The sequence below is a fragment of the Pelodiscus sinensis genome, chromosome 28 (assembly GCF_049634645.1).
Source record: "Pelodiscus sinensis isolate JC-2024 chromosome 28, ASM4963464v1, whole genome shotgun sequence".
NCBI classification, from domain to species: domain Eukaryota; kingdom Metazoa; phylum Chordata; order Testudines; family Trionychidae; genus Pelodiscus; species Pelodiscus sinensis.
Window position 1 is genome coordinate 7624542 of NC_134738.1, and position 24548 is coordinate 7649089.

Consider the following 24548-nt stretch of genomic DNA (forward strand, 5'->3'; position numbering starts at 1 on the left):
ACTGGTGGCGACCTTAATATCGACAAATAGGGTCTTTATAGTGCATGAAAAATAAGTGACCTTCGCTTGCTGTTCATTTTCCTCCCCCGTCTCCTAGCTCTTGAACCTGTTCACCTCTCATTCCTCTCCAGCATCCCCAGGTTTGCGTTGTGCTACAAACTCAGCTGAATCGGATTGTCACATGTTGGCATCCATTAGCTTGCTCAGCAAGGCCTGCTTATACCTCTTCCAAGCACATTCCATAAAGGAAAGATCCCTCTATAAATCTCAGATAAGTCAAGTTGTTCTTGAGCATGGCTTTTAAAAGTGAAATAAACTGTGTTCTGCCAACTGCTGCATATTCATTATTCACTCCACCATATAAACAGGTGAGCACCTTGGCTCTTAACATTGGCTTTGCAGTTATGATATGTTTGATTTGAATTGCAAGTACTTTCATGTTTCTCTGTATATCAGATTGACTTGTTTGATTTAGATGAGAATATTCAGAGTTTTGTCTAAAAATGGAAAGTTGATTTTTATTTTTTTCGTTTGCTGAAAGTGGAAACTGAAAAAAATAATCCCAACTATATATATAAAATGATGGGGGACTAATTTAGCTACAACTACTCAAGAGAGAGATCTTGGAGTCACTGTGGACAGGTCTCTAAAAACATCTACTCAGTGTGCAGCGGCAGTCAAAAAAGCAAATAGAATGTTAGGAGTCATTAAAAAGGGATAGAGAATAAGACAGAAAATATCTTATTGCCTCTATATAAACCATGATGCACCCACATCTTGAATACTGCATGCAGATGTGATGACCTAATCTCAAAAAAGATATATTGGCATTGGAAAAAGTTCAGAAAAGGGCACAAAAATGATTATGAGTTTGGAACAGGTACCCCTATAAAAAGAGATTAAAAAGACTTGGACTTTTTAGCTTAGAAAAGAGGAGTCTAAGGGGGGATATGATAGAGGTCTATAAAATCATGACTGGTATGAAAAAAGTGAATTGGGAAAAGTTTTTTACTTATTCCCACAATATACGTACTAGGGGTCACCAAATGAAATTAATAGGCAGCATGTTTAAAACAAACTAAATGAAGTTTTTCTTCACTCAGCACACAGTCAACCTGTGGAACTCCTTGCCAGAGGATGTGGTGAAGGTTAAGACTTTAACAGGATTCAAAAAAGAGGTAGATAGATTCAAGGAGGTTAGGTCCATCAATGGCTATTAGCTAGGATGTGTAGGAATGGTGTCCCTAGTGTCTGTTTCTCTGGAGGGGAGTGATGGGCGGGATCACGTGAAGATTGCCTGTTATGTTCCCTCCCTCTGGGGCATCTGGTATTGGCCACTGTTGACAGACAGGACACTGGGCTGGATGGACCATTGGTCTGACCCAGTATGGCCGTTCTTATGTTCTTTTCCATTAAAGCTGAAGGCTATATCTAAACGACATCCCTCTTTCGAAAGAGGGATGTAAATTAGGCAGATCGAAAGTGCAAATGAAGCGGGGATTTAAATAGCTGTTCTTTTAAAAAACAACAACCCTTTCTCGAAAGATCCTGTACTGAGAACAGGATCTTTCCAAAAAGGGTTGTTTTTTTAAAAGAACCGCATCTAGACAGCGGTTTCATTTTCAAAATTCCCTTTCTCGAAAGAACGCTGTGACACAACTATGCAATGAAGCACAGAATATTTAAATCCCCGCTTCATTTGCACTTTTGATCTACGTAATTTACATCCCTCTTTCGAAAGAGGGATGTCGTTTAGACATGCTCAAAGTGTTTTAGTGGCTGAAAACTGAAAATTGTTGTTTTCTGGGATTTCAATAAAAATGTGACTTCCTTTTCTCCATCAGGAAGAAATTGTGTCCCATCTGACTTTAGTGCATACACATTATAAATGGTAAAATGATAAAAATGGGCCCAACAGTTGAGTGAGCAACCCTTGCCCACAGCTGCTAACTTCCTGGCTCAAATATTAGGCATCAATATTCAATGGCATCAGCTGGTGTAACCTACACACTTTGTGGGTGTGGGGTGCTGTCCCTTGTAGTAGCACTTAGATCACATACAGCAAAGAGCTAAGAATGAGTGTGCTCTACAGCCTAGGGTGAATGTCAGATGGCTTTATAGTTCAAGCTATAGAAACTTTTACACTAAGCTCCATAGGTCCCAGGTTCAAATCTGCTTGTTGACAGTTACCCTAGGACAGGCTGTTTAAGAAACCTCAGTGAAGGATGCCTTTTTTGTTACTGGAATGCTAGACACCTGATCTGCATAGCTTGGATCCAGGTTTAGAGTTTCCAAAAATTTAGGGTGGTGTGGATATCTGATTTTGGTTTGGCTCATTATAAAGAGAAGATAGCTAATTTTTGCAAAGTCAAGGTCTGAACTTCCCTAAAATCTGGATGCATTTGGATCTATGGTTTTGTTTGGGGCCATCTCTAATCATGGCAACAGACAGTACTATGTCATCTTAACAGAAGTGAGTTAGGACCTCTAGTGCACATAGGGTCTTTATTTTTGTTTTTCTCTGGTTATTAGAGATAAAATGAGACACTTAGGGCATGTCTACACAATGGAGAAGATCGACCCTCCGGAGTTGGATCTCCTAGTGTTCAATTTAGCAGGTCTAGTGTAGACCTCAAATTGAACACTGAGGACAGCCCCCACCGGTGTCCTGTACTTCTCATTCTGTGAGGAGTAAGGGAAGCCAACGGGAACATGTGCTCCCGTTGGCGTCCCATAGAGTAGACACTGCGTTGGCTCGGCTTAAAATAAGACAAATCCAGCTATGCATTTTGCATTGCTGGATGGTGTACCTTAAGCTGACCTGCCTGGTCTAGTCTAGACATAGGCTGTGTAAGTAATTGTTGTTGACTAAGGCTAGAAAAAAACAGTTTCTCTTATGGAAGAAAGACCAAAATATAACAATAATAAAGGTGAATTAATAACATTGCAGGTCGATGTTCTAACAAATGGTTAATTTGGGATGCCGCAACTCTTGGATTCTTGAATTTGAAATATCTGAGGGGGGACTGATCAACAGAAATGGGCTTTCACCCTCTGAAATGTAGGCCCCATTTGGACCCAAAATCTCAAGTCACTTGCGAAAATTAAGGCCATTACATAACAGTCATCATCTTGGCTGTGGATAAGACTTGAAGCCAGGACACCCCGTGTCTCTTGCACGTAGGGATGGCGTAGGGTAACAACTAAATCACACGAAAGCCCTGAGCTCCTGTGTAGTGTGGCTCATCCCTGATGTAAGAGTGACAAAAGAGAAGTGCCCACATGTTTTTGTGATTATGAAACGTGGGTCCAGCCCTGCAGCCTTTAGTCAGGAGAATAATCTCCTTGTAACCACTGAAGCTACTCACCCAAGTAAGGGTTGAGGATCTTTTTTTTTTCTCTTTTTGCAGAGAGAGAGTAGCATTGCCTAGAAGAAACTTGTTCAAAAGCCAGCATGGGACAGTTGTTTAGTGAAAAGAGCAGGTGAGTTCAACCTGGTAGACACACATCCACCCCACCACTGTCAGAACTGGCACTCTCGTTGCATGGGTGTAAATAAGCAAACAGACAAGACCATGCTCTCATCCATGGAGTTGAAGGCCCCTCCGAGACAGATTTAAAACACATTGGCAGGGCAGGCCAGTACTGCTTATGCTTCATCGGATTTAATTGCTTGCTTCTGCCTTTAGAATAGATGATTCATTTTGAAATGCGCTAGCAGTCGCACAAACAAGAATCTGCCCCTGCTGGTTCTGCATTCTCCTAATCAGCTTCGTAGGGACAGTAATATTCACAATAGCAGGAAATCTTTCCGTGATTTAGGAACTCAGCACGTACTGAAACTAGTTCCATCATGTATATTCCATATCAGCTAATCAGTTTGCTATGGAAAAGTAATATTTTAACTAGCAGAAAATCATTAGATAACTTACAAAATGCTGAAAAGACACAATGAGAATAGGAGGCTTCTTTGGAAACCGAAAATGATTTAATTATTTTCTGCTGTTCAAAACATTTGTCTTGGTAAAAATTAAAGAGATCTGTGTCAAGAAGCAAATTGCATTCTACATTCATATTTGCTGAAAATGAACAAATGGCCAAATGACATTTGACTGCTTTTCTGAAATAAAAAGGAGACAAAGTAGTCTTTTTAATACAGTTTTCCAGTGCTAATAAGAGAACTATATAAATCGCATGCTTTATAGTTTAAGGAAGTTTACATAGCTGTCTAGTGGGATTAGCCTCACACAAACAAACCACCAGAAATGTACAAGATGACTCTTTTCTATCAATGCTGAGATGGTCTGATACCTAGGAACATTCCCGAGGATTTAGAATATATAGCACCATTGTGCAATAGTTGTTGCTAGATAGTTCATCGGTTTTCTATAGGAGCTCTCTAGTTGCTGTTTTTAGACATTGTCCCTCCTTCCACCATCTGTGGCCATTTACCTTAACAACACAACTGTGTAAGTGCAATTGTTTTTTGATCAATAGTATGTGGCACCCACTTTGCACCGTCATAAATGACCACACAAAGCAAAGGATAATTGGGATAAGGAATGGCTGTGTTGACAAGATCTCAATGATATTTACTGTGCAGGGCATACATGACTACAAACCTCCAGGAACATGGTATATATATAGGTCCCTACCAAATGCATGGCCTTGAAAAACATGTCACAGGAAAAATCTGATCCTTTGCATGCTTTTACCTTGCACTATACAGATTTCATGGGGGAAGACCAGCATTTATCAATTTTGGGGTCCAGATTCCAAAAGAAGTTGCAGGGGAATCACCTGCTTATTTTAGGGGGATTACAGTATTGCAAACCTTACTTCGATGCTGCCTTCGGAGCTGGGTGGCCAGAGAGTGACAGCTAACTGAGGGTGCCACATGCTATTCCAGAATAACGGCTGTTATTCCTGAAAAACAATACTAGCGTCCACACAGCAACTGCATTGTTTCGAAAGACAATCCAAATAACGGAGGGCTTTTTTCTCACAGACTTCAAGGTCAGAAGGGACCATTCTGATCATCTAGTCTAGAATGAGGTTTACCATCTAGAATGGTAAGCCTCATTCTACGAGGAATAACCCCTCTTCCAAATTAGCTATTTCGGAAGAGGTTGTGTGTGGACGCTTCACTGAAATAGCTCCTAACCAGGGCCATTCTAAAGTTATTCCTCCCCAGTGCCCATTGGGGCTCTTAAATCGAGATAGCATGTCCACATTAAGGGAGCCTGCCTCGGACTAATTTCGAGGCTTCCCTGTCATGTGGACTCTCTATTTCGAAAATAAGAGATCTTCTGGAATAGCTTTTTCCAAAATAAAAAGTATAGATGTACCCTGAGGGTCAAGCTCTGCAAATAGCTGTGCAGAAGGGAGTCAATACCCTACAAGACCAGCTTTCTGTGCTACTGCTGGCATGGACTCTGTCCTCAGAACTGGGCTCCCAGCCAGCAGACACAGCTCTCCAGCTGCCTGACTCTGAAGTCAGCACCAGCCCCCGCAGCAATGCAGAAGTAAGGATCGCATTGCCACAATCTTCCGCCCAATCATTTTGTGATCTTCTTTTTGGGGCAGGACCCCTACAATTATAATACTGAGAGTACCGTGACATTTCAGTTTTAACTAGCTGAAATCGTGCAATTGATCATTTTTCAAATCCTGTGACCATGAAATTCACCATCCATGTTGGTCAATTTGCTTGGGCTCCATTTATACATAGCACACCAATGACACATTATTGACATGCCCTGGGCTCTGTTCTGCTCCCAGATAAACGGGCATAACTCCGAAGTCCGCGCATCTAAGTCCACATTTTGCCTTGCTATGATAAAAATTGTATTAGTTACTCCAGATCTTTATTTTCAAGTTTCCTTGTGAAATTTTCTTTGCCTGGCGTTTACATGCAGGGTGTGGGACCAGATAGGCTCCTTCCTGATTATGAAGCTAGAAGGGACCATTAGATGATCTAGTCTGACTTCCCAGATAACACAGGCCAGGGAATTTCACCTGATACCCCTGTGTTGAGCCTACTAAGTTAATGCTGATTTACACCAGCTGAGGATCTGTCCCGTAATCACCTCCTGTCTGAGAATTATATAAAGCAGAAAATTATGATCTCTTCCCACCACCCACACATTGCTTACTTCCGGGTGCAATTTTTGAACTGTTTGAAATGTCAGTAATGCTGTAATCTTCATCCTACGGGGAATAATCCATGAGGCTGTTAAGTGAATTAAGGCAGTAGTGGTTGCATTCTGTTTGTTTGTTGACCTAAGGTCACAGTCATTTTACAACAGGACGTCATCTCTCGCTGTTCTGGGGAATTGGGGGGTGCATGCAATCGCAGAGGAGGAGGGGCTCAAGGAAGCCCTACAAGGCAACCTGGATTAGTGTTTCTGCTGCCCCACATGGCCTTCAAACCTCTGCTCAGATCTCCTTAAGGTGATCAGACCCTAGGCTGACATAAAAGAGATGAAGATTAAAGTGATTTCTCGTGGGCTTGACCTTGTTCCTTAAAACAGTAATCCGTTAAACCCTGGCTTCCAGGATGATAAAGACCTTTCCTGAGGGACTGAGAGAAACGTTAACCCCTTCAGTGCTGTAAGGGAAAGAAAGCTGTGTCTCATGTTGCTGAGCTCCCAGTAAGCATGGATATAGCGAGCTCATTGTCCTCCTTCAAAACCCTCCTTAAAACTCTGCTATGCTGGGGCGCCTACAACCTCCCCCCCCCCAAACCTGACAGTGGTTAGGCAGCGGGTGCCCTGGAAGTGCTGCCTATAATGCTGACCAATATCGTCTCATTCTTTCCTTGCACTCCTCCACCAGTCTGTCTCAGTCCATTCGTAGAGTGTGGCTGAGTTCCCCGCTCCTGCCTGGGCCTTGGGTACATACTTAACGTCTGCAATCGATGCTGAAGTTTGCACTGACATATCCTTACTGTTTCAGCAAGCTATCTAGGTTAATGCTAGAGCAGGTATATCCATTTGAGCGACAAATAACACAGCCGCCTGCAATAGAGAGAGACCCATATGTTGCAAGTATCAGAGGGGTAGCCGTGTTAGTCTGAATCTGCAAGAACAATGAGAAGTCCTGTGGCACCTTAGGATATGTCTAGATTGCACCCCTCTGCCGGCAGAGGGATGCAGATTAGGCTGGGAGAAATTGCTAATGAAGTGGGGATTTAAATATCCCGCACTTCATTAGCATAAAAATGGCTGCCGCTTTTTTCTGGCTTGGAGCTTTGTCAGAGAAAAGTGGCAGTCTAGACGCTGATCTATCGCTAAAGAAAGCCTTTTCTGATAGAACCCTTATGCCTCGTAAAACGAGGTATACAGGATCTATCGGAAAAGGCTTTCTTTACTGATAAATCAGCATCTAGACTGCCACTTTTCTCCGACAAAGCTCCATGCCAAAAAAGAGCGGCAGCCATTTTTATGCTAATGAAGTGCAGGATATTTAAATCCCCGCTTCATTAGCAATTTCTCCCAGCCTAATCTGCATCCCTGGGGTGGGTAATAATTTTGAAGGGGGAGCCACTTCAAAAATAAGTGGTTTTAAATAGCAGGAGTTGAAAGGACTCATGCCTCCCCTCTGGCTCCCGGGGGCGACAGGAGCTGCACATCCTTTCCACTCCTGCTGATTAAAGGGCTCGCACCTTAGCAGCTGCCTGGAAGGCATGAGCCCTTTAAATAGAAGCCTTCCCGGCTTCTAGGCAACGAGTTAGGGGGCAGGGCCGGGAGCTGCCACAGGCCGAATGAAAAAACTTGGCAGATCCTGCTGACAGGCCTTTGCCCAGCCCTGCTGTAATCTGACCACTGCATACCTAGAGCCAGTATATGAAGCCCACCCATGCAGATTGCAGAGACAGAGCTATCGAATGCATTTCTAACCTATCAAACGGGGAATAATTAACTCACACCTCGAACTCCCATTCTCTCCTCACCACTGGGTTTACTTATGATCCATGCCAAGGGTAGCGTGTGTGTTCGTAAAAAGATTGCCTGCCGTTCAAGTGGAGCGTTCTATATTTCACTAAGACGCCAGCACGACAACTTTCAATGCGGGTTGTGCGTCTGTTTCATCAAAACAAAATTACACTTTAGAGACAACTTTTAAGAGATTTCAGCACTGCTTGGTACAGAGTTGATGGTCGATCATATTGAACTGTTTTCTTTATTTTAAGCATCATGCAACTTTTTGCTGAAAATAATAATAAAAAAGCTTAGTGGGGAGTCCCTGTTGAAATGATCAACTACCCGCAGAATGTTAAAGCGAAATGGTAATGACACAGATTTTAATTTCAGGCACATGGCAGCACCTCTCAGAAAGTCAGCACATGGGGGATGGATAATTCAGAGAGATGCCACTGTAAGTGCCACACAACTGAGATAACAATCAAATGTTTAAAGAGAGAAACGGAAAAGTATCTGCATTAAATCCTAATTCTGCTGGGGTCATTGCTCTCCTCTTCAAGCAAGTATTTAAATGTATGATTTTGGTTTGGTTTTTGGCTGTCAATTTCAGCGTGAAGTCCAAAGAATATAATGAAAGAAAAATTGTATTCATATGTATGTGGGCCTGATTCTTCTGTCACTCACACTGGTAAGCCTACTGGAATTCTATAAGCATAACAGAGCCCTACCAAATCCATTTTGGTCAATTTCACAAATAACAAGGTTTTAAGAATTGTAAATTTCAGGAGTTTGGCTAGTTAAATCTGACATATCACAGTATGGTAATTACGGGGCTCCTCACCAGTGTTCCCTCTAAGATTTTCCATCTATGAGTGGAGTGAATTTTGTCTTGTGCACCAACAATGATGCCACTTGCACTTGTTTGGATGTGTACAAACCCACTGCAATTCCCTCTTGGGTCAGGCCCCCCAGTTTGAGAAACGCTGGTCTAGGCTGTGAAATCTGTACAGGGGAGGGTAAAAGCCCACAAAAACCAATTTTTACCAAGGAGACCATATTTCACATCCATGACGCGTTTTTTGTGGCTATGAATTTGGTAGGGTCCTAATCATCAAGCTGTTATTAAATGAGAGGTATCAGGCCTAGTTTGCCTGCATTTTAACCTAGTCATGCAAACCCTTTATCTGCAAGATCCTGACCCAAATCCATTGATATCAGTAGATCTGGGATCAGCGCCATGGACCTATATACCTACATATGTAAATATCCCGTTAAAGTCAACAGGACTAATCAGGAAAGTACGATTTTGCAGGGCTGGGCATTCCAAAAGAGCATGAGGAAGGATGGGCATGCTCTGTCCCTGAATCAACATGCATGGTGGACTCTCTGTGTCCTTTAATGAGAGTGGATGTGTGTGATAGAGCCCTGAAGAATAAGAGGATTAGGCCCATGGATGTATTTTATATATATGCACTAGAAAACGTACCCAGCATTGTCCAGAGCTGGGGCTGGCCTAGGGCAATAGAGGGTGAAGGCTGTGCAGGCCACCCACTATTTTCTTTCCAAAGCACCCCCTGGGATGGGGGGCAGGTGGCATAGTGGGTGGCTGCTCCTGGCTACTCCCTCGGGCTGGTTCAGAAAGGCAGGGTTGTATGGCACAGTGGGCAGATACTCCTCAGAGGGAAGCCCAGGGCAACAGAGGCCATGCTGCTGGATAGTGACTGCTCCCCAGGGCTGGGATGGTTGGTGTCTCACTGTGGTCGTTCGTGAGTATAACTGTTTCTGCTATCACACCCATCCCTTTCCATTTGATACAAAACAATCCCATTCCAGGCACATCCCATTGTCTTGGTACAACCAAACCCTGACCTTGCTGTAAGCTATGGGAATCATAGAATCATAGAATACTAGGACTGGAAGGGACCTCGAGAGGTCATCGAGTCCAGTCCCCTGCCCTCATGGCAGGACCAAATACTGTCTAGACCATCCCTGATAGACATTTATCTAACCTTCTCTTAAATATCTCCAGAGACGGGGATTCCATAACCTCCCTGGGCAATTTATTCCAATGTTTGACTACCCTGAGAGTTAGGAACTTTTTCCTAATGTCCATCCTAAACCTCCTTTGCTGCAGTTTAAGCGTAATGCTTCTTGTTCTATCCTCAGAGGCCAAGATGAACAAGTTTTCTCCCTCCTCCTTATGACACCCTTTTAGATACCTGAAAACTGCTATCATGTCCCCTCTCAATCTTCTCTTTTCTAAACTAAACAAACCCAACTCTTTCAGCCTTCCTTCATAGGTCATATTCTCTAGACCTTTCATCATTCTTGTTGCTCTTCTCTGGACCCTCTCCAATTTCTCCACATCCTTCTTGAAATGCTCTGCCCAGAACTGAACACAGTACACCAACTGAGGCCTAACTAGGACAGAGTAGAGCAGAAGAATGACTTCTCGTGTCTTGCTCAAAACACACCTGTTAATGCAGCCCATAATCATGCATTATACATTCCAGTATCATGCTGAGTGCCTACCAAATGTGGTGGTCCTAGTTCTTACTGTTTAGGAGTTGTTGAGCAAACTGCCTCACAGACATACAGATGGACACAAAGACAGACAGACGTACAAACTCTTTAAAATATATAGTTGATGTTAATATGGGTGCCTACACAGGTAGCCCTATGTATAGGCAGATACACATTGTAATTAATTGTTTTTTGGATAAGCAGCAAGATGCTTAATTATATCATAGTCAAGCTTCATAACCCACCGAGACTATCACTATTTTCAAGCATTAAGCCTGTAGCCTGTACTCTGTAGCAACAGAAACAGATACTTGATGATAGTGTAATCTGAATCCATTACTGTTAAACAGAGACAATATCCCCCGGCAGATTCTTAAACTGATAATACATTAAGAGCTTTTATATAATGAGAGAGTTTATCACAAAGCTTTTATATATATATATATATATATTCTCTACAAAGTGTTTTACTTGTCATATAAGTTCTATAAACGGTTCTGTATTTGCACTGGATGATCCCAGTTTTACCAGAGTCTCTTCTGATAAGTAGCGCCATAAAACTAAAGCTATTGTTCTCCTGTGAATCATGGCAGCTCATCTGTATCAAAGACTTTTGAGTTGCTAAATGAATAAAATATTGATTTTATAATATATAGAGGATACGTGTCTCATATAGGCAAAAGTTGTTCACTCTCCCCACCTTTTTATCGGTAGTTCAGTTAAGTTCAGAACTATGGGAATGTACATGTAATTCCCACTCAGCTCTCAGCTCTGGCAAGTGAAGAGAAACTGATGCAGGAACGTAAATGAACTATTCTGATTCTGTTACACCAATCCCAGCTGGATAAATTTGCAGCAGATAGAGATGTAAGAAAATGAAATTACTGGAGTGGATTCTTACCTCCAGGGGGAAAAACCAAATCTTACATGTCTTTACCTACAAAGATAAAATGGGCCCACTTCAGTGACAATATTCTGTATTAGCATAACTCTTTTTATGGAGTGCAACAAAGGCTTGAAGGCAAAATTTCATCAGCTCAAGATTCCATGCCTTTCTGGCAGAGATGTTTCAGCCAAGTAAATGTTAATGGGTTGGTATGGGGGTAACAAGGTGAAATGTAATGGACTATGTTTGACAGGTCATACTAAATCTAATGGTCCCCTCTTCCCTGAACATTTATCAGGCTATGAAATCTGACTTGTCTATGACCTACAAATAGAATTGTGCAAATAATTCATTTTGTCCAGTTTGGCTGCCAAATCAGAAATTCATTCAACTGTCCTGGGTTGTCCCAAAGTGATTTTAAAAATGTGATTTTTTTTGTGTTTTTGGTTTTTTGGACAGACAAAAAACTTTTAGGATTGAATGAAAGCTTTCATTTTTGAGGATTTGTTTTACCACTTTAAAAAAATAGACACAAAAAGTAAGTTGGAATTGAAAAATGAAAATTTGTTACATTTACAAAATGTCAAAATAAAACATATCTCCCTTTGGAAGTTTTTTTTTTAAATTTATTTCAGCCAAAAGAACTGTGCTCTATCTAGTTATTTTAATAGAAACCAGAAAATGCCAGCAAAACTCAGACCTTGAGTTGACATCTTCCGTTTCAGGACCCAGGAAATTTTAACTAACTAAATAAATAAATACATAAATACATCTATAATATATTTAGGAGTTTGTGCATCTATCTGGCTGTCCATCTGTCTGTCCATCTCTGAGTCCATTTGTTCAAGAACGTCTTCTAAACGGTAATAGCTAGGATCACCAAATGTGCTATGCAGCTTCCTCTTCATAGAATCATAGAACCATAGAACTGGAAGAGACCTCAGAAGGTCATCAAGTCCAGCCCCCTGCTCTAGGCAGGACCAATTCCAACTAAATCAACCCGTCTAGGGCTTTGTCAAGCTGAGACTTAAACACCTCTAGGGATGGAGACTCCACTACTTCCCTAGGTAACCCATTCCAGTGCTTCACCACCCTCCTAGTGAAATAGTTTTTCCTAATATCCAACCTAGACCTCTCCCACCACAACTTGAGACCATTGCTCCTTGTTCTGCCATCTGTCACTACTGAGAACAGCCTCTCTCCATCCTTTTTGGGACCTCCCTTCAGGAAGTTGAAGGCTGCTCTCAAATCCCCCCTCACTCTTCGCTTCTCCAGACTAAAAAGACCCAAGTTCCTCAGCCTCTCCTCATAAGTCATATGCTCCAGCCCCCTAATCATTTTGGTTGCCCTCCGCTGGACCCTCTCCAATGCGTCCGCATCCTTTTTGTAGTGGGGGGCCCAGAACTGGACACAATATTCCAGATGTGGCCTCACCAAAGCCGACTAAAGTGGAATAATGACATCTCTGGATCTGCTGACAATGCTCCTCTTAATGCAACCTAATATGCCATTAGCCTTCTTGGCTGCAAGGGCACACTGTTGACTCATATTCAGCTTCTCATCTACTGTAACCCCCAGGACCTTTCCTGCAGAACTACTACTTAAGTGGTTGGTCCCCAGCTTGTAACTATGCTTGGGATTCTTCCATCCCAAGTGCAGGACTCTACACTTGTCCTTGTTGAACCTCATCATATTTCTTGTGGCCCAATCCTCCAATTTGTCTAAGTCATTCTGGACCCTATCTCTGCCCTTAAGGGTATCTACCTCTCCCCCCAGCTTAGTGTCATCCACAAACTTGCTGAGAGTGCAATCCATCCCCTCATCCAGGTCATTAATAAAGATATTGAACAAAACCGGCCCTAGAACCGAACCTTGGGGCACTCCGCTAGAAACCGACGGCCATCCTGACATCGAGCCGTTGATCACTACCCGCTGGGCCCGGCCTTCTAGCCATCTTTCTATCTATCTTACTGTCCATTTATCCAATCCACATTCCCTTAACTTGCTGGCAAGAATATTGTGGGAGACCGTATCAAAAGCCTTGCTAACATCAAGGTATAAAACATGCACTGACTTTCCCATGTCCAACGAGCCAGTTACCTCATCATAGAAGCTAATCAGAATTACAGGATGTGCCTGGAATTTGACTGCTTCTCATAACATGAAAAGGAAAGGGTCTGATAGGAGAGGCTGTTTCACTGTAGAATAATGACGGGGGGCAGCAAGAGGCCAGAGATGGACACCTGGACAGTTATAACTCCATTGGACCAGCAGGGGGCAGGGATGGAGAAAGGGACAATTATCTACTATATATTTCAGGAAGTTTGTCTGTGTGTCTGTCTGTCCCCCAACTGGGGGATATGCATCCCTCCCTTAGCTGTGCCCGCTGCAGTGGCCATGAACAGGTGCTTCTCACCTGGCCTCAAGCTGCTGCAGTGAGAGAGAGCTGGGGTTGTCCTCTGTCCCCAGGGCAGCTTGCATCCTGAACTTCCTCCCCAGCCTGAGCCCAGCACAATGATTTAAATGAAGAAGAACAAAACCTATTTCGGCCCCAAGCAATGCAGGGTAAATCTTTAGATAGATAGATAGATAGATAGATAGATAGATAGATAGATAGATAGATAGATTCTATGGGGATGGACAGTGTCAAGGCTGATTCCCCACTTTGGCACGATGAATGTAGAAGTGGGGGCCCGCAAAAGTACCCCAAACCTGATCTCTACAGGCTTTGATATGAAACTTCTCCCCAAAATCTTCAAAACCTAGATTTTGGGGATAAAATCCGCTGCCACCATCAAGTGATTTTGAACCCATAAACAGGGGTGGACACTTGAAACCAACCCCAGGACACCCCAGGCTTTGTTCCTCCAAGAGCTTGAAAAAGAAAAGAGAAAATACAAACTGCTGACTGTGGCTGCTCTCCCCTAGTCAGAGGCAGGCAGATCCCACAGACAGATTTTCCAGGACACAGAACTGAACCAATACCAGGTCAACCAAAAAGAAAGAACTTCTATTATCAAAACAATACTCCTGTTGCAAGCATAATAATTAGATGGAAAAAGTCACTCATGGGGACTCTCATGGGCCAAATCTTAGTTACAAAAAGAGAGGAAACCCCACTTCTAACAGCACAGACATGAGATTCCCATTCCCAAACCATAAAACAATAAAATGGATTTATCTAAACTTTACCCTACTTACAGATGGTGAGGAGTCTTTTCTTGGAGAGAGACATGTTATCTGTCCCCCTCAGTATCTGGAGAGCAAACTGGCTCAGAGACGGAAGAAGGAAAATCCCAAAATTCTCTTGTCTCAGTTTGAAATCCCTATCTGCATTTTTATTGGCTGACTGCTTCCTGGCTAGATACAGTTAACCATTTAGTCCCCAGACTGCTGGCCATCCCTTATGACATAGATAGATAGATAGAAGTCTTGCCTTATGAATTTTTTTTACTAATAGCTAGAAGCTTCTACCAGGATGGAGGCCCCCTGAGTACTAGGTACTGTACAAATGTAGAGTGACAGTCCCTACCCTAAAGGGCATACATTCTGAACAGACAAAGAGTGGGAGACAGAGAGAGGGGAAAGTTCTCCACTAGGACTGTAATGGAACCCAGATTTCCTGAAACAGTCCTGTGCCTACCCACTGGGTTATACAGCCTCTTGTGAATATTTTAAGCTTTTTTGAGTAGGGACTTTTTCTCACTATGTGTCTGTGGATCTCTAGCACAATGGAACCCATGTATCTGTGAGTACACTCTGAGGTAAAACAATACAATTCTTTCCATTTTAAGAATTAGAAAAACGTCTATTTCTTTTTCTAGGTGGTGAAAAAAATATATTTTCCAGAGATAATGGGACTGAGGTATTTGCTGTTGAAGTCAAATATGAACATGGCTGAATTGGGGCTTGAATAACATAATATATCCAGGCATTTATATTGATCACCATGGTATCAGAGCAGAACTTTAAAGATTCATCTATCATCAATTTGTCACCAAACACTTATATTGAAACTTGAGAGAGCTTTCAGTCACTTGAATAACAATGTCCCAATTAAAATGAAGAAAAATTCATTCCGGGTTTCTGCCATAACTATGGTAACCTACATACAGTATTTGTTTTCCAAGAGGTATGCCAAAACACTCATTTACTAGACAGGAGCCAGTAATTTACAAATATGCAAAGCTGTATAATTAGTAAATATCACTGTTTCTTTACAATTCAGTTAACAAAGGTCATTAATTTTCCATCCAGGTTTTGTTTATGGGTGTCTGGAAATTGTTCTCAGGGTTTGGATTTTTACTTATGATAACTTCAGAGGATGAGTAGATTTATTTCCTTCTCTGCATAGATCATTAAGGCATTTCCTTTTGTAATCTGTCCTTACATCTCTTTAACTTCTGGAGTAAGGTATCTGATCAGACCCACAAAATTTGGATCTAGATAGATGCTGTTCAGGACAATATCCACTGTATTTGGTCCTTTTTTTTTTTTTTTTTTTTTTTTTTTTTTGTAAATTGACCATTTTAAACCCAAAACAACAGGGTTTGTAATAAAGGAGCTACGCAAGAGTTAACTACAGCAGCATACCCTAGTCTAATGAACTTAGAATGTGTAGGATGCCACTGATGTGATTTAAAGCTAATTTGACAAATCAAGTTCAGAGAATCTTCTCTATAAGTCATTTTAAAAAGGAAGCATTCATTTTGTTGCTGTAAGTCTGGTCTGTGCATATTGTGTTCTAAAGGGAGGGCTAATAAGTGAAGGTACATCTACGCTTCATGGCTATTTTGAGATAACAAAATAACTACCCTGCAACTACATAAGCCACCCATTATTTCAAAATATTTTTTGAAATAACATGCACGCTATTTCACCATCCTGGTAAACCTCGTTGCATGAGGGTTAAGGGATAGCTCAAAATAGAGCGTTATTTTGAAATCTGGCACTTTGTAGACACGCCAAATCTCAAAATAAGCTATTTCAAAATAGATTCGAGATAAGAGATGCAATTTGCATAGCGCAAATCTTCTTTCGAGTTTTGGGTGCTTTGTAGATGCACCCTGAGACAATACCGATAGTGAATTTAAGGGTGGGGATCTCTAGCGTTTGAAGTGTCATGTTTACATCTGGGTATCAACTGTGTGGTTGGGGGGGGTTGTTTTTTACATTCTGATCAATTCAGCATTTGAACTGTCTCATTTACAGATTCATTCTACCACTGAACCCTTTCAAGTGGAATCTTAGGTCTGTACAGAACCCCGTCAAAGTCAAGCTGGCTAGGCTTTCTGGTTACATTACAGGGGAGAATGAGTTAGCAAAGTCCTGGCCTTTGCATTTGCAATGGCTTCTGTGCACAACTCTGTTTTCTGTTTGTTTCTGTTTTCCAATAACAATAATTCCCCATTTCCTGGACTGGGGTGTGGAATTGCTCAGCAATCTCATGCCCAGGCAGATGTGAAAGCCTGTGGAGACGTTACATTATCAAGATGAGCCGGTTTGAAAAGAGATAATAGAAGTCTACGGAGAGCTTGCTGTGCTGTCAAAACAAGTTTCAGCACTGGCAGGCTCGCTCGCCACTGGGGGAAGGAAGCAAACGAAACATGCACAATAATTCATGGACTGGAGATGGGTGTCAGCTGGGCACTTCAGCTCAGAGAGCCACAGCTCTGAAACGTGCTTCCTCTTTGGGTTGAGCAATGCCCCCAGGTATTGACATTCACCTGTTCGCCCAGGTTCTAAGCAGCGGCCATGATGAACTCATTGAGGGAAGGAATAAAGCGGGGTGGACACCTTTTTTCCTTCATGGCCACAGACCCATAGAAAAAAATCCACAGGCCACACGCAGGGATGCAGGGAGGTGCTGAGGCTTTGGTGGGTCCAGAAATGAGGGGTTCAGGATGTGAGAAGGGGTTCTGGGCAGGGGTTTGGGGTGTGAGAGGGGATGTGAGTTCCAGCTGGTGGTGTGGATTCTGAGCTGGGGCCAAGGATGAGGGATTTGGGGTGCAGGAGGGGGGCTCCAGGCTGGGGCTAAGGGGTGTGAGTGTGGGGTTGCGCTCAGGGCTGGGGCAGAGGATTGGGGTGCACGTACAGGTGGGGTCTGTGAGAGAGTAAGGTGTGGTCCCGACTTGAAGCAGGGGGGTGAGGGTGCAGGCTTTGGCTGGGTGGCACTTCTAGGGGAATTTACCTCGGGCTCCCTGCCTGCTGTGATTCCACGCTGCACATGGAATCTGCCGTCATGCCTGGCCCCTAGGCAGAGATGCAGCTCTGCATGGTGCATGCCACTCTTTTCCTCAGGCACTACCCCCACCATTCCCATTGGCTGCGATTCTCAGCCAATGGGAGCTGCGGAGCTGGTGCTGGGAATGAGGGTAGCATGCAGAGTTTCCCGGATTGTCCTTGCACCTAGGGACATGCTGGCCACTTCCGGGAGCTGCATATATTGTGGCCAGACTTTTCAGCTCACTTCCCCCAGCAGCAGAGTGAGCCATCACCCACAGCTAGCTCCAGCCCCGGTGGGTAAGGCAAGGCACCAAGGCTAGGGGTTTGTGGCCTGCAGTGCCATGGGCCAAAGGACATGAAACTGCAGGCTGGATCTGGTCCACAGGTGGTAGAGTTTGCACCCCGTGGCTAAAGGGAGGTGTAGCCTACATATTGCTTCTGTCCAATGAAGAATTGTGCCTCTTTCTGCAGTGCTAACTAAATGCCACAATCTAGCTCTATGTATTGCCTGTCTAATCTGCCTATATAATCTCATCTATTTTTATAATCCCAGGCAAAAAGTATAATTAGATGGGGTATAGAGTATGTCCCAGGACTTTAGGATAAAGAGACATTACAGGAATGAATCCCAAACCCTGGCATTATAAACATAGGAGTTCAGGTTAAGTGTAAAAGAAATCTGAACACAGTAAGGTATGGAAAAAGGCACCTTTTAAGGGACATTTTCTTCCCTCATTGCCTATTATTCTCTTATGCTGTAAGCCAAGGCAGCAATACCATGCACAGTCTATCATGCCATGGGACCTTTAAAAAGCAATTGCAGTTGGACCAAATAAACTACTAATGATAATGCTTTGTGCATTCCCTGTCTTCCTTCTTTCACAGTGTGATTACGACCCCTAGTAATGTTGCATGCCAAGTAGTTGTATACGAAAGCTAGTGGTGGTTTGTCACCGCTAATGTTGCAAAGCCATTTAAGAGATACCTAAGAGATCTGAACCTCTCTATAGACTATACAATCAAAAGAAGGAGAGACACAAATCATTAATAATGAAGCTTAATTTAGTCTACATTTCTTCAAAGATTGCCAGTGCACAAGATGACAGTTATTCTTAACTATATGGAAAGTGTGCAGATCTTTCAGGATGAAGACGAGGTTGTCAGAATGCAACATTTCTTCAATACTCCACTTTATAGTTATGTCGGACACAAACTCATAAACAGATTCATTTGTAAATTTTCAGGAAATTAATTCGATACTGAATAAGTTCTGCTTGCTGGGGATAAAAACTGTTTTTCCTACATAGCAGAGACGTTGAATTCTTGTTGCAAGAGCAAAGCAGAGTTCAACCTTAACGGAGAAGTAAGTTGTGACTGATCCTTCCGCAACAGCCCTATTTGAAATACACATCTCCTGATCCAAAGCCAGCTCAAGTCTGTGGAAGACTCCAGGACATGTCTGAACTAGCAAGAAGATCAACCCTCCAGAGTCAATATTCTAGCATTCAATTTAGTGGGTCTAACATAGACCTGCAAAGCCAACAATTCCCCACATTTGATTGTGTTGCTGTTAACCCCCACTGTGTGGATGTTGCTATGGCTCTTAAGCTAACTCCAGCTGTGCATTTTTTTTTAATTTTAAAATCTCAGAGAGCTAGAAGGGACCTTGAAAGGTCAAGTCTAGTCCCCTGCCCTCACAGCAGGACCAAGTACCCTCCCTGACTCATTAGCCATAGATCCCTAAATGGCCCCCTCAAGGATTGAGCTCACAACCCTGGGTTTAGTAGACCAATGGTCAAACCACTGAGTTATCTCTCCCCATGATTCTGCAGAACTGGAGTTGCATGCTTTAAACTGAGCTGACTTGTTTACTATAGCCCAGGCCCCAGAAACTTTGCTATGCTTTGGATCAAGTTTGCAACCCTGGAATGTAAAGAAACAAGAATAACACTGCTATTCCCACTATAGGGCCTAATTCAAAACAACACTGAAGTCAATAGGATTTTTTCCATTGTCTTCAATGGGCTTTAGATCCTGGTGTCTATTTACTAATGTAGAACATGACCAGGCAATTCCCTTTTTAAATAACTCATTAGCTACTTATTTTATCTGATAGCTATTGCTTCTCTTTTACACTTTTTCCAGTGACCCTGCTTTCACATTCATTCTAATTTGTATGTCTACGTTAAGCTGTCAATACAAACAATTGAGAACTCTCAATGGGTTTTGTTGATATTATTATTATTATTATTTATTATTATTTCAGGGGGAAACTGTGTACTCAATCTATATCTACTCTGGGTGTATCTATGCTAGAGAAGAAAAACAATCTGTGTAGAGAAAAACTCCCTGTGAAACATAATTATACTATGTTTTGACATCTGCTTTTATTGTGTTGTGACCAGCAAAGAAAAATGGTGTAAAAAATGGATCTTTTTGTCAAGAGGCAAATGCTCTGTTTTCCCTGTCATCCTTTCCAGGCTGTGCAGAGCAATAGAGCTCAATCAATAACTTAAACAACACTGGTGCAGAATATGTACAGTTCTGGGTGGAAATGTCACAGCGGCAGGATGATGAATGATCCTCGGGGATCGGTGATGTCTAGTTATTAGAGCCGGGGATGGGAGTTGGGAGACTTGGATTTGGATCCAGATTACTGCTCATTTCTTGTGTGACCTTGGGAAATCCGTGTGCAAAATGATAGTAATACTCCTTTTTGACAGCCTTTGATTAAAGGTGCTGTTGAGGTGATCCCCTCCCCCCCGCATCCCACCAAATTAATAAGTGGACCTTTAGCACAGACTATAGGTTCTGGTAATGGAGTAACTCCTTAGCTGGTAACATTAGTAGGCTGTTACCCTCTGGTGGAGGATAGTAGAATGTAATCTTTTTTTCTAGTGGGTACATGCAAAAATGTACTGATTCAACTATTAATTAATAGTTATGTTAAGGAACTGATTTGAAAACCCACTTGCAGTTTGTGTTAAACTCCAATTATTCAGGTGTAGCTAAGATAAGCTTCTGAAGTTTTGGATGCTTATCCAAAACCTGTCTCCACTTTATGAACCCCCTGAATCTCCAGAAGGGCTACAAATGGGGTCTCATGTGAAGTGTCTGGCATATCCATTTCAGTTTCCAGCTATCGAGATACCCCTGATCACACTCTTCCCATAACATTTATGTTCTTCGGCCTCTCCTTCTTGCTGGACATGGGGACTAAAAAGGAGGCTGTCTCTGAATATTACAGAACCATAAGCAAGGTGCCTTGCTCAAGGGAAGTTTTATGTCCAAACCAGTTTGCCCATCTGATGTTAGCCCATGTATTCAGAATTTCAGCTGGAAGAATGTTCATATTAATCAACTATGTCCTGTCTACCAAGAATATTTACACATTTACTGACTAATCATCGAAAGGAGCACAGCCACCTGGACAAAATATTAGGGATTTAGAATCCTAACCTAAATGTGAATGTTATTGAATAATCTGAGATGAATTCCTGTTTCCCAAGTACCCAGGAGCTTTGGAAAGTTGAAAATCCAGAACTGGGTCTGAACTTGGTGGCTTGAGCCCATCTCTTGTTCATGGTAGTATTGGTTCATGCTACAGGAGATAGATGAGTTTCCAAAACTGCATGTGTTGCTGATTTGATCCCATTACTCACTCCTTATGGTATGAGCATTAGCTGTGAGTGGTGTCTGTTAAATGTGTATGTACTGAACACGTAGCTGTCCTTTTCAAAGTCGCTGGATTTTTGTTTTTCCCCCTTGTTAGAATGATCACAGACAGTGTATCCATTTTAGTTACAACAATGAGGGTCAGAACTTGTAACAGAATTTTAAGGTGCTCTAGCCAATACCTTGTGCAGTGGGAAGTTTTTGGATGAAAGGCATGAATAGAGGGGTTTGGAACAGCAATCTGACTTACTAAATAATATTGCCAGCGCAAGATGGCAAATAAAATCCATTGCTAAAAGTTACTCAAGTGTTGCTTAGCATGGATTTTGAGCATGTCTAACCAATGATCTCTGACTGAACATAGTATCTCTTTTTGTTTGTGTAGTGAAATAGAGAGTCCCTGCAAACAGAATTGTCATTGATTTATTTAATCTAAGGGTACGTCTAGACTACAGGCTTTTGTCGATAGAAGTTTTGTTGACAGATACTGTCGACAAAGCTTCTGTTGACAAAGAGCATCTAGACTACATTCAGTTCTGTCGACAAAGCAAGCTGCTTTGTCGACATGGTAGTGTAGACGCAAAGGACAGTTTATATGCAATAACACCTTCTGTCGACAGAACTCTGTTGACAGAAGACGTTATGCCTCGTAAAATGAGGTTTACCAGCGTCGACAAAACTGCTGAGTTCTGTCGACGTTATGTCGACAGAACTCAGCGGTAGTGTAGACGCAGGTTTAGTTTTGTCGACAAAAGTCCACTTTTGTCGACAAAACTCTGTAGTCTAGACACACCCTAAGATTCCGAAGCAGGAAAGAATCACCGTGATCATCTAGCCCTTCATTTAAAGAGGCCCAGTGCTACGGCTCTGACTCAGTTAGTCTCGTTGGTTTCAAAGGGGGACTCTGAGTAGACGACGATCAGAGGGGTAGCCATATTAGTCGGGATCTGCAAAAGTGACAAGGAATCCTGTGGCACCTTATAGACTAACAGATGTATTAGAGCATAAGCGTTTGTGGGCAAAGACCCATGCATCTGATAAAGTGGGTCTTTGTCCATGAAAGCTTTTGCTCCAATAAATCTGTTAGTTTACAAGGTGCCACAGGACTCCTTGTCAGTTCTGAGTAGATGCAGACTGTAAAACCAGATATGTCTATTTATTTATCCTGCTCAGGCCAGCAGAGCTAATGGAGCACTAATCTGCTACAGGCATGGGCCAATGGATATTCTTTGGGGCAGTATTTTCTTTTGGGATAACAATGCTGGTTTCAATGCTGTAGCATTTGGCAAACATGTCATTTTTTTGGCCCATTCCTAGTCATGAGCCAAGGTGCTGTTCAGAAGACTCCGTGACCTCGCTTATCTTTTCAAGCCTTCAGGTGTTGAAAATCAATGCAACACAAGTTGCGTATCAGAGTGGGTGGAGCAGAGATGACCTTTTGTCACCTGATAGGCTCCCAGCCCAAAGAGGGGATGTTCTGGGTGCCAACTCAGCAGCTGGACATCAGCTTCAGGGCTGCCGTAATGCGTGCTGGCAGAGAGCTGGCTCCCAAGGAGCTGGGGGCCCCCACCCAAGAACGCCAGTGCCCATCATGCTTCAGCTCCCTCCAAGCCCCAGCTTTGCTCAGCACGTCCGCTGGGTGTGTCAGGGTGAGATGGGTGATGCCAGGCTGTCGCGCGCTGGATTTAGGTCTGTGCCTCGGAACCCAGATCCTGCTGTTGTGATTCTTACACGAGACTCTAAGAGCTAATTTTACCGAAAAAATAAGTTTTCAGCCCCCATGGTTGTGAAGAAAAGACTGAAAATGAGCCCTGAGCATAACTGAATGGGACATTTTTTTCAAGTCTGCAGCCTGACGTTATGGCTCTAAGAGGCACAGACCAGTCCCTGCATCTGGTGGTTATTGGCCACTAGCTATCACACCTGTCCCGGCATCGGGTGGCTATCCGCCACTAATAATCACACTTGTCTAAGCATCTGGTGGTTATTGGCCACTAGCTATAGCACCTGTCCCGGCTTCGGGTGCCTATCGGCCACTAGCTATCACACCTATCTGTGCATCGGGTGGCTATCGGCCACTAGCTATCGTACCTATCCCTGCATAGGGTGGTTATCGGCCACCGGAAGAACCGGCCTATGACAGAAGAGAGTATCAGCCCTAGGCCAGCCTCTTAACCCAAGCAAATACTGGGTGCACGCTCTTGTGGGAAGGCCCTGCTTTGACCCCTGCCTCTCCCAGAATAGATGACACCCCTAGAACTGAAGGGGGGCCCAGAAGGCAGTACTTTACCATTACCATGGGGGGGTGGGGAGGGGAAGGATGGCCCTTTGCCCCCCTCGCCCCGGGATGGGTGAGAGTTTGCTCTAGGGGTGGAGCCAAAAGGGGCCTGTGTTGTTTTGTGCTTAACGCCCCAGAGTGTCTCTTCTGTGGCCCCGGGTGAGGAGAGGGGAATCCTCAGCTACTGCTTCAAGCATTTGAACCCCTCCCTTGTCCAGCTGGAGGAGTGCAGGTGGGGCTTATGCTAATGCTGGTATAGCAAACGAGCTGGGGATGGTAGTAGACATGGTGGTAATCCAGGGGCTCCTACCAGGCATACTCGCCCTATTATGCTGCTCAAGTTGGCATAGGAAATCGTTAGCACCTTTGAAACGGGGAGAATGGTTTGTGCATCAGAGCTGCAGGCCTGTCCGCCAGGAGATATTTCACTTGCCATATTTTTAACTGTAACAACAGGATGTCGGGAATGTTTGTCATAAATTCTTTGAGGGAGCGAAGGAAGAGAGATTAATTATGGTACAATTGGCATAGCATTACCTGCCGCATGCTGAGGTTACAGTGAGGGTGGGGGCAGAGGCAGACTGGTTGAAATGCAAAGGTGGAGGCCAATGCTTCATCTAAGCCATTGCTCATTCTTATTGTAGCACTTACAATAGAGAGACAAGGTAATTCACTGATCTGAAGCTTTCTGAGATGTTTAAGACTGGTGGGGCAAATTAAAGATGGACCAGCTGCCTTTTGCTTTGGATTTTCTTGCTTGCAGAAGGTTGTGTGACTCCTTTCTTCAGCAAGATGCCTTGGAATCTATTTTTGAATGCCAGTATTCGTACAGCCTCTTGCACAATAAGGTTCTGGCCCAGGTCTGGGGTTCCTCGTTGCTGCTACAGTACAAATAATGAATAGTCAGAGATCCATTTTTAAAGCTAATTTCTGCTTAATGCAAAATTATATCAAACCAACCCTGGAGTTTTGCAAAGAAAAGAAGAAAGCAGAGCTGTCAAGGTGAGGGAGCTTAATGGGTTACTTGGCAGCTGTA

General features: G+C 43.1%; 1 protein-coding gene across 2 annotated transcripts in view; it reads left to right on the forward strand.

Moving 5' to 3' along the window:
- Window positions 1–24548, forward strand: part of LRRTM4 (leucine rich repeat transmembrane neuronal 4) — a 492210-nt gene that overhangs the window by 280626 nt on the left and 187036 nt on the right. The window lies entirely within an intron of this gene.